Source organism: Fragaria vesca, linkage group LG6 (genome assembly GCF_000184155.1).
Source record: "Fragaria vesca subsp. vesca linkage group LG6, FraVesHawaii_1.0, whole genome shotgun sequence".
Lineage (NCBI taxonomy): Eukaryota > Viridiplantae > Streptophyta > Magnoliopsida > Rosales > Rosaceae > Fragaria > Fragaria vesca.
This window is the reverse complement of record NC_020496.1, coordinates 32,799,465-32,810,011: the sequence shown is the minus strand read 5'-3', so window position 1 is coordinate 32,810,011 and position 10,547 is coordinate 32,799,465.

Sequence of the window (10,547 nt, the reverse complement as noted above, 5' to 3'; positions counted from 1 at the left end):
GGGAGAAAGATAGAAACTACATACAAATCAACACCCACAAAAGATTTAATGTCACACCCCAGTTCTTAAGTTATTTTACGGTTATTTACTTTGGTATTATTTTGGTCTTTTACCGTGTTGAGTAACCGTTTACCACTTAAGGACCCTAAATTTGACTTTCTATTCCGTTTGGAAATTGGGGAAACTTTCTTCATGAAAGTCGTAGAGGATGTTGTTACGAGTTCGTAGACATGCTATGTGTTAAAATCGGAGTTAGCATGAAAAAGTTATGAATTAAGAGAGTAAATTTTTGAGATGGTAAAAGGGGGTAAATATTAATGGGTATTATTTTTTTGTTGGGTTTTATTGATGGGCTGGCTGTGGAGCAGCCCAAAACCCCCCCTCATTTTCTCTCTCTCCCTCATCCGTCACTCTCTCTCTCCCGAGCTCCTAACCGTGGGAAACTTCCAACGCTAGCTGCCGCCGTCCGGCCAGCCACCGGCCGCTGCTCCACTCTTGTTCGGACCCCCGCCACCTCCTCTCCCTCCCCGGCCTAGTACCCGAGCCTCTAACCCGCCGGAGAGGAGGAAAACCCGCCGGAGACGCCGGGAAGCTTTTCGCCGGAAATCCCACCTCCGGCCGCCATAGGTCGAAATCTTTCGCTCATCTTGTAGCCCTCATCAAGGTGAGTATTCCCTCAAAAGGAATTAGTTTTTTTCGTTGTTTTTATGGAGATTTGTATAATTGAAGTTTTTAGGGATTTAGGCAAGTTTTGGTTCGATTACCCTAGTTAGCCTTAGAAATGGACTTTGTGCTAGATATGAAAGTTGTTGTACATGATGAGAGGATTATTTTGTTAAAATTTGAGAAGCATTGGAGTTCGCCGGAATACGGCTGCCGGCCGCCGCCGCCGGCGGGGCAGCCGGCGCCGCTGCCCCTTAGGGGCAGTTTTTCATGATTTTGGGTTTGTTTTATTGAGAGGAGTTTAATGAGGTATAGTTGGGAATTTTTGGAGGAGATTTGATAAGGTTTAGGATTTATTAATGGTTAAGGATTTAGGCGGTTATTCTAATGGAAATCCGGCAGTTAGTTTAGCAGGTTTTAAAGTCTAAAAAGGTTAAATTATGGCTTTCGGTAAGTGCGGAGTAATGTGAGCCTTATTAAGTAATAAGTGGAGAAGTTGGGCAAGAGAAATGGAATTATAGGCTTCATTTTTATATTGGAAATTTTATTAAAGTTGTATCATAGTATGGAGGCTTAATGATCATTTATTGTTCAGGACGTGGGGAGGATCATTTGGAGGAAGCCTCGGGTCGTCGGCAAGCATAGCCGAGCACTGTGAGTGGACCTTTGAATTTAATATCATGCATGCGCAAAAGTTATTTAATTTTCAAAGGCATTTGGAGATATAATATTTTGTTGGATTATCGAGTTCCACTTATTTTTCCGGAACTCTCTCTTGCTAACTTTAGTTGACACGTGGGACGTGTCAAGTGATTTATATTATTTTCAAGTACAGTTGGGAACTGTACTATGCACTATGAGTTTATTATAATTTTTGGGGAAGTGTGGATCTTTTTATTTTAATATTGTACTTCACCATAAAAGGATTGATATATAGATTATTGCTAGCTAACCTTATTAGCGGTTCTCATCATATGTGAGTCGCTATTATAGTCTTATTAGCGGTTCTCATCATATGTGAGTAGAGCGCTTAGCGTGGGACGCTATTATAGCCCGGGAGGCAACCGATCGGTATATATATATTTATTGTTAGCTAGCCATTATTTAGCGGTCCTCATCATATGAGAGTTGAGCGCTTAGCGTGGGACGCTATTATAGCCTTACTAGCGGTCCTCATCATATGTGAGTAGAGCGCTTAGCGTGGGACGCTATTATAGCCTGAGAGGCTCATTGTTATGGTGAAACCACTTCCCTATTTTTATTTGAGTTATTAGGAACCAATGGGATTGGTTCATTAGTTTTGTCTATAATTATTTTCGGAAAGATTTCCAAGAATGGCATGCATAAATATTTTCTCAATAGAAAATATGGGAAAAGCATAAATTTTGATTTCAAGGCTCTATCATTAATTCAGTATTTTTATTATTTATTTTGTCCACTCACTCTAACGTTTTAAATGCTTCTCCCCTGGGCCTTTTCGTTTTAAATGCCCAGTCTGCAGAGTCTTGTTCGACGAGGGTAGGAGGCGAGTCATATTCCCACCTCATCCAGTTTTCTCTCATAGGTTACTAGTTAACCTACCTATGTATTTTCTTCTTTCCTAGTAGTTGCTCTGATAACCTTGGGATGTTTTAAGTGTTGTTGTTGTTGTTATTGTTGTGTGTTCAGAGCTTGTGACTCCACCTAGGAGTGTTGAAAAAGAGTTTATTTGGAATGTTATATGAGAGATTAAATTCTTGAAATTTTGTTGATTTATTATGTTAGTTGAGGTGGTGGATGTTTACACTACTAGAGATGTACCCTTTAATGACACTTATTTTATGACGTTTCGGAATAAACGTCATTGTAGGGGGCTTCCATGACGTTTAGGGCAGCAAACGTCATGGATGTAAAACACGGAGCAATTATATGACGTTTTATAAACGTAATGGTAAAACACTTACCATGACGTTTATTTTTCGTCATCAATAGGTTTCAATGACAGTTTCGGTCCATCATGCATATCGTTTGGGCCATGACAGTTTATTACTGTCATCAAAAGTTTTGGGCAAAATTTTGACACTGTGCCCAAAATTTGGCTTCGCGCCTGACCAAAAATTTGGCCCTAAAATTTTGAGTTTCAGTGTGAGTTCGTTCCCTTTAGTTTTAACTCACTTGCCTAAAATTTCTCTCACCCAAACTAGATCTCAAACTTCACTTTCCAATTTCTCTCTTGCAAATCAGTCACCCAAACTCGATCTCACACTCGATCTGAATCTCATCCCAAACTCGATCTCTCACCCAAATCAGTCACCCCTCTCCCAAATCTCATCCCCAAATCTAACACCCCTCTCCCAAAATCTCATCCAAATCTGTCCCACTGCTCTTCGCCCTAATCCCAATTGTTTGGGTCTGCTCTTTGAGTACTCACAGGTTAGAACCCTAACTCTCACCCGAATCTGTATGAGGCATGAAATTGTTTGGATTTGAAATTGATTTGTGCATGCTCTAGTGTTTAATTGTTTGGATTTGCATGAAATTGTTTGCTGCGTTTCTCTTTGAAACACAGCAGCTTCTCTTTGTTTGCTTTTAAACAATTGCTGGTAGTGAGGAAGTAAGCAAGAGCTGTCCAACATTTGAAGTACCTATAGGTAGAGTTGGCTAGTCTAGGAGAGTAGGGTCTAGGATTAGTAGATTAGTTTGAGATGGGAAGGTCGGCTGAGAATCGATCAAAATTGTTTGAGAGTAGAAATAGCTTCTGGACAAGAAGAGAAACCCAGAGAACAAAAGATAGAGAGAGGAACAACCTTTTCAATTTCGTTTTTGGCAAAGGTAGATTCCATACTTCCTATAGCTTTATTCAATTTGTTCTTGTTTTTAGTTTTTGTATTATTGATTCTTTTGTTTATTTATGGTTGGTGATTTCGAATTCTCAGACTTGTAGAGATAGGAATCCAGTTCGAATCAGTTGTGTTAGGTTCCAATTAGAATCGTTGTAGTTGTAGCTCAAGACTATGTTCTTGAGTTTGGGTGTCCAAAGTAGATTTTGTGTATCCTTTTGATTTAACTGTTTGTTATGTTTAAAATGATTTCGTGTCCTAGCAATCTGTTCCTTCCATTCTAAAGTTTTAGAACTTGTTTTGTACTTCAAAGGATCGAATTAAAGCTTCCAAAAACCAAGTTTTATTGTTGCTGGAAATTTCCAGAATTCTGCAGAAAAAGCTGATTTTCTTGCCTACTTTGAGGCATGATATCTTTCAGCTCATGCCTTTGTTTTCAAATCCGAAAGTACCTTTGTAAAGCTCATATATCTACCTATGTGTGTATTAAATTTCACAGGATTTGGTTAATGTTTGGTTTGTCAAATTGCTTGCCAAAAACAGTACAGTAGCAGATTCAGCCAAAAGCTGAATTTTCTGGGTTTTCAGATTTTTGCTTCAACTTTGAGAGAGCCTAATTTTCTGTTCAGAGTTTTGTTTTCAAAACTCAAGCTATGTACTTAAAGCTTGTAATCTCATCTTTACAATAGGCTTCGGTTCATAAACTTCTGTTGGATTTGAGTGAGTGGAAAATGAAGCCAAAAACACCATCTTACACACTGTTTTGACACAAGGCTGACAGATGAAACCTTGTTCTAACTCAGTCTTTTCTTTAACAGCTGATTCCTATGTTTTGCAGTAGCTCATTAAACAACTTTTGAGTCTTATTTTGTATCTGTTTTATAGTTTAGAGTTTCTTATTTATGTATATTACTTGCAACATAGTACTAAATCTAGTTTTTCATTCTTTGTATGTACTTTACCTTTTGGGTAAGGTTCCGGAGACGATCTTGGCAATCCACAAGTGTGAGAGGTGCATTTGGATCTTGAGTTTTGTTGTGCAATCGAGGTAGGGTTTGATGGGGTGTTTGTGTTATTGTTATTTATGCTATTACATGGTTTGTTTGATATTGAATTGTTGATGACATTGGATGATTTATGAAATTGGATTATTTGGTATTGGATTGTTTGACATTGAATTGTGTGGCAATATTCGAATTAAATGTGGATGATATTGAGATCTTGAATTGATTATGTCATTATGATATGTTTATATTTGAAAGCATGTCTTCTTAAGTGGAATCTATATTATTACATGATGTTATTATATTAAAACTTATAGACCTATCAAATAAAACTTATAAATAAAACTATAATACCTATCAAATAAAACTATAATACAAGCTTAAGCTTAAGCTTCACTGATTGAGTGTTTATTTGTTTGGTGTTTTATTTAATTGGCAGCTCTAAATGCTTGTTATTAGGATGTTAATAGAGTTATTGTTGCTGTTTTAATTTGATTTATGTTTTGCTCATCCGTATAACATGTAGCTGTTTGGATTTGTAAATTTTGGTAGGGGTAATGCAATTATAATTTAGCATGAATAAGAGATATCTTGGGATCCAAATAGTTCCTAGTACCAAGAAAAGGTTAAAGATTTTATTGAAAACTCTAAGAAGCTTGCAAGGAATCCTGACAGGGTCATTTGTCCTTGCTTAATCTATCGAAACCGTAGTCCACAAAATGATGAAACGATATTGTTTCATTTGACCAAATATGGATTTGATCCGACATATAAGGTCTGGGTCGCTCATGGTGAGCCAAATTTAGTAGGAAGATGTGCATGTATTATTGAAAGACTGGGGCCAGAACTTCTACTGCCAGTGTTGAGAATGTGTTTGTTGGTAGTGAGACTGGAAGTATGGGCACAAGCAGTCATGCTAATGCACAGGTAAGTTACTTTAAAATCAGCTTAAAGTAAAATTTAGTTCGTACAATAGTTTAAATTCAAATCAGCTTAAAGTAAAATTTAGTCCATACAAGAACTTAAGTAAAATCAGCTTAAGCAGTCATGTTGGTCTATCTATACAATAGTTTGCTATATATATTGTTAGTTCATCTACTGACTTGCCTATATCTTGTGAAATTTAGGATGCAACTGAAATTGGTGAAAAAGAAACTACACCTAGCCCTATGACTAGAAATTCTAAGGTAAGTTTAAATTTTAACATTTTAAATGTCATTTTTCTGTGTATGAGTTGTAGCCTTTTCCATTTTAAAGTGTTTTGATTTTGTAGTGTTGATCTGCTGATTTTAACTGTGATTTATGTTGTCGATCTGCTGCATGTATCTACTTGAACAAAATTGTTGTGCTAAAGCCATTTCGTGCATATAATACTTTCTGTTCTGCTGCCTGCATATTTTCTGGTCTTTTTAGTTGTGTTTGAGTTGTGAATTATCCATTTTATTGTGTTATCAGTTGTAAATCTGTTGGTTATGAGCAAAACATGTTGTATATTGTCTGTTGCTGGTTTTAAAGATTGTCTTTGGAATTTGTAGACTGTACAAGGAAGCTGCCTCCAGCAGCTTGGTGTTAATCAACCCTGCAACATACTTGATTAGCTGGGCACAGATGAAGTAGTGGCAAAAGGAAGAATATCAGCAGTTGACCCTTTAACCACAGTGCATGGCTACAAGTTGGGACCAGATTGTTATAGAGTAGAAATTGAGGAAGCAATCAATCCTAGAGCCGAATTCTACCATTTAGCCTGAATTTTCAGCCATGGAAGATGCAATTGGAAGTACCATTGCTTGGCCGATCAAGTACATTGCCCCTCGCACTTAAGTATTGGTAGTTTTGTTTTCTTCTAGCCTTTTGTTGGTTTTGTGACTGCAGTACTATATATATGCATGACTTGTTGCTGTGAACTGCTGGTTTGTGTATTTTTTTGGTTGTTGGTAGCTTGTTGCCCATAACTTGATTAAGGCATGAGCTCCAAGTTATGTAGGTAGTTTAATTAGTATGGAATGATGTAATGCTATATGAATTGCATTTGGAATGATGAAATTCAATATTAGGATGCCTAATTTCTAATGCTAATGCAATTCAAATCCGGTAAATTGCAATTTTTTTTTCTTCATACCGCATTTTTTATGACAGGTTCAAAATGACATTGAATACTAAAATATGATGTTTGAAAGTGTCATTGATTAATTTCAAGCACAGTTAGGAATGCAAAAGACGACATTTAGTAAACGTCATAGTAAACATTCCATGACGACAAACAAACGTTGTAAAAACCATTACAATGACGAAATTCGAGTAACAATGACAACCTATAAACGTCATTAAAGGTTTCTATGACGAGAAACAACCGTCATAGAAACAATTACAATGATAGAAAAACAGTTACAATGATAGGTAGAAAATGTCATTGAAAACCTTGTGATAACAGTTTACAAACGTCATCAAAAGGTTTCTATGACGAGAAGGAAGTGTCATCAAAAGGTTTTCAATGACGTTTTTCAAATGTCATTGAAGGGTATCCTTTCCATGACACAGGTTAAGACGACGTTTCTAACGACACATAGAAAACGTCATGGAAGGTCTTCCATGACATTTTGTGTGTCATTGAAGGCCTCCTGTGTAGTAGTGTTATTTGGGGGAGCGGATGGCTCCAGAAGATGTGGATTAAATTGTTTTAGAAGTGTTTGGGCTTTGATGATTTTCCTTTCAGGTAGGGTTACCCATTTCAAGGGAGGTTATGCCAAAATTTTGGTAGAATTTCCCTTGAGGTGGGTCCCGCAGGGTTTATTCCGGATTTCAAGGGGAAATCCAGGGTAGGTCATGACATTTAAACCCAGATCAAATAGAACACCTTACCTATTCCAATCTGAGGGAAGCGAGGAGAGTGAGAGACGAAGAAAGATTAGGGACTGATTAGGGAGATAGAGAGAGGCGATGGGAAAGAACAGATAGGCAGTATCGAAAAATAAAAACAGATAGCCAGAACATATAGTAAAAGAGAAAAGTATCGAGTTCTCTAGAAGGTACACGATGTGGCTCGAGATAAAACACTGTTTCTTACAAATAGTAGCGACACTGTTTTTTATTAACAATGATGACGTCAGCTCATAAAATAGATATATGGTAAACTAGAAAGTTGCCCGCGCGTTGCAGCGGGACTTTAACGTATGCCTATGTAAAGAAACGTTCATTTGTCATTATACTCGAATCGATAATAACATTTTGAAGTTAGGTGTACTGCTCTAGTGTTTCATCTACCTACAAAACATACTTAAGCATGGTAATCTGTTGGTAAGAAGATAATAATATCAGAGATAGTGGATGTATCAACAGAAAATAAACCTAAATTGGTTAATATCTCCAACTGAAGGGAAGCTAATAAAAGATCTGCGGAAACAAAGCAGCTTGTGAATTTCTTGTCATATTGTCACTACACAGAGTTGTAAGATGGATATTCTCCATAGAAATATGACAAATGACAAAGGTGATGTTAGCTAATTTACACCTTCTATACAAACAATAGTAAGAAAGAGCGATACTGAGGTGGAGAAGAACTATAGTTGTACAGAGGGCAAAGAAAAAAAACCAATATACACCTGAAATCAAAATTACTCATAAAATAGTGCAAAAAGTTCAATATGATAAGTTACATTTAACCATTTCTAGACAAGCTCAACCTAGCATGAACAATATCAATAAATTGTTGTAAATTGTAACACAACAATTTACAATTCCCTAAATCTGCTCTGCTTGAGTACAAAAGACTACTCTACCTGAGTTCAAAAGAGCTAAATAATATAATAATTCTCTCTTATCGGAATATGCAAAAATGGAAAAAACTTCTCTGCCATTTGGATTTTGACATAGCTATAATAAAAAAGAAGCAGTTACAGATTAGTATTAGAGTAGAAGAGGGGGAAAAAAAAAGAAAAAAAATATGTAGATACCAGTGTGAGTAATAAACCTTTACAATAAAATTCATATTATATTGTTCATCAGTCGGATGCAAAATATATCTTTATAATACACATTACATCCTATTAAATTCACATTACATTGGTTCAGCACTTTAGTTTATACTACAAAAAAGACTCAGATCTACAAAAAAGTAAGACCAAATCTTTGAAGTCTATTGAAACATGGGGAAAAAAAAAAATGAGAAACCAAATTGCAGATGGTATGAAGCATAAACTGACTGCAAGTAAAAGTCAGTATCCTATATGAGATGCAACATTTCATTTTTGCAAATGGTTTTTATATACATGAAAATGTATCTTTTGCTTATCCGTAGTAGATCTGATCACTTTTGCTTAACACTAAAGATTAAAATCAGTGCAAAGGAAAACAAATACTTCAAATAAATTCAAGTGTCCGAAAGTTTAAAAAAAAAAAAAAACAATATAGGCTAATTCTAACCACACAAATTATTCAATCGTGTGAGTTATCCAAATTATTAGTTCAAACGGTTATCTAATAGATTTGCAGGTGAAACCAATACTGATTTTGATGCTTCAGTTTCACATAAAGCTAGCTAGGCAGATTAAAAGTCAAAATCAGATATTGTTAGACGAAAGAAAACTCTTACTGTTTAGACCGAAAACTCTTCCTGTTGAGAATTAAAACTCTATTTTTTTAATCTTAAAAATTCTGTTATGCATACATGAAAATAGTATGTAACTTGATTTGGCAATTACTGACTACTATTACAACAATAGTAAAAAATTAAGGAGGCAAGAGGATCAAAATCTACCAACCATTAATACTAAAATAGTAAAATTTTAAAGGTATCAGCTAATTACATAAATATAAGATGAAACACTAAAGCTATGATTAGAAAATTGTTTTCGTATGAATAGACGATAGTAGACCACATTGTTAAGAACACAACAATTTGGTATGTTCAAAACTTCAGTTGAAGATGAACATCCAACAGATACTAACGAAAGGAAAACCTCCACCAAACACAGTAAATTTACTGCAGGCCTGCTTCACATAACTTTAATCATATCTAAACTGCACATTCTTTAGCTATGTGAATAATACAATTGTTTCCTGATGTTGTACATTTTGTAAGAGAAGCAATGGTGCAACTCCATCAAAAGCACAACCCAGACTATTACATGCAAAGCTTGCCTCGCATAATTTCAATCATATCCAAAATGCTCACACTTCTCAGCAGAATGGTATTTAGCTATCTGAAAAATACAATAAAATTTTGACTTATTTAGATCAAAGTCCTAAAAAGATCAAAGAAGTTATTTGCTTCCAGCAAGTGCTGGTGAAACTCCACCACATGCACAACCCGGACTATTACATGTATGCTTTTGCGTGCTTGCAATCATTGAAACCACAACACAAAGATTAAATTCTAATATCTCTCCTGATACACTTAGCAACACTAAAAAACAGAAGGAAAAGACAAATAACGGCAATCATATCTGAAAATATTTATTGTGATCAATTTTTTGAGGTAAACTTTCAGTCTGACCTCTCATCTTGCTTTACACACATCTTGCGAAAACCTCTCAATTTTTTGAGGTTAACAGACTTAAATGAAAAACCAAATCAAGTATGTAAAGAGCATTGATTTCAATTCGAGCAGAAAACCTAAATATCAAGATTCAAATTGAGAAGAAATACCTTGAGATGGTCAACTCGAAGCTTCAAATTCACCAAACCAAATTAAACCCAGCAAATTGCAGAACCATACCGATGGAAAAAGTCAGAAACCACAATCCAAATCGCAGATCAAAAGTAAGAAATCCAAAACAAACATAGAAGCAACAATCGAGAAATAAATTTGAAGATTAAGATAGAAGAAAATTACCCAAACTATTCAGGTCTCCAATGAAGAGATCACAACCCAGATCGCTTAAGGAAGAGACCTAGATCGTTGTGATAGAGAGTGAAGCGTTGCAGACTGAGAGGAAGGCGTTGGTCTTTTCTGACACGAAGAAGGTATAGACCCAGATCGTTGTGTTGGTGAACGAAAGCGTTCCAGAGCGAGAGGAAGGTGATACATTGAGACATGCACAATAAAAAAAAAAACTTAAAAAAA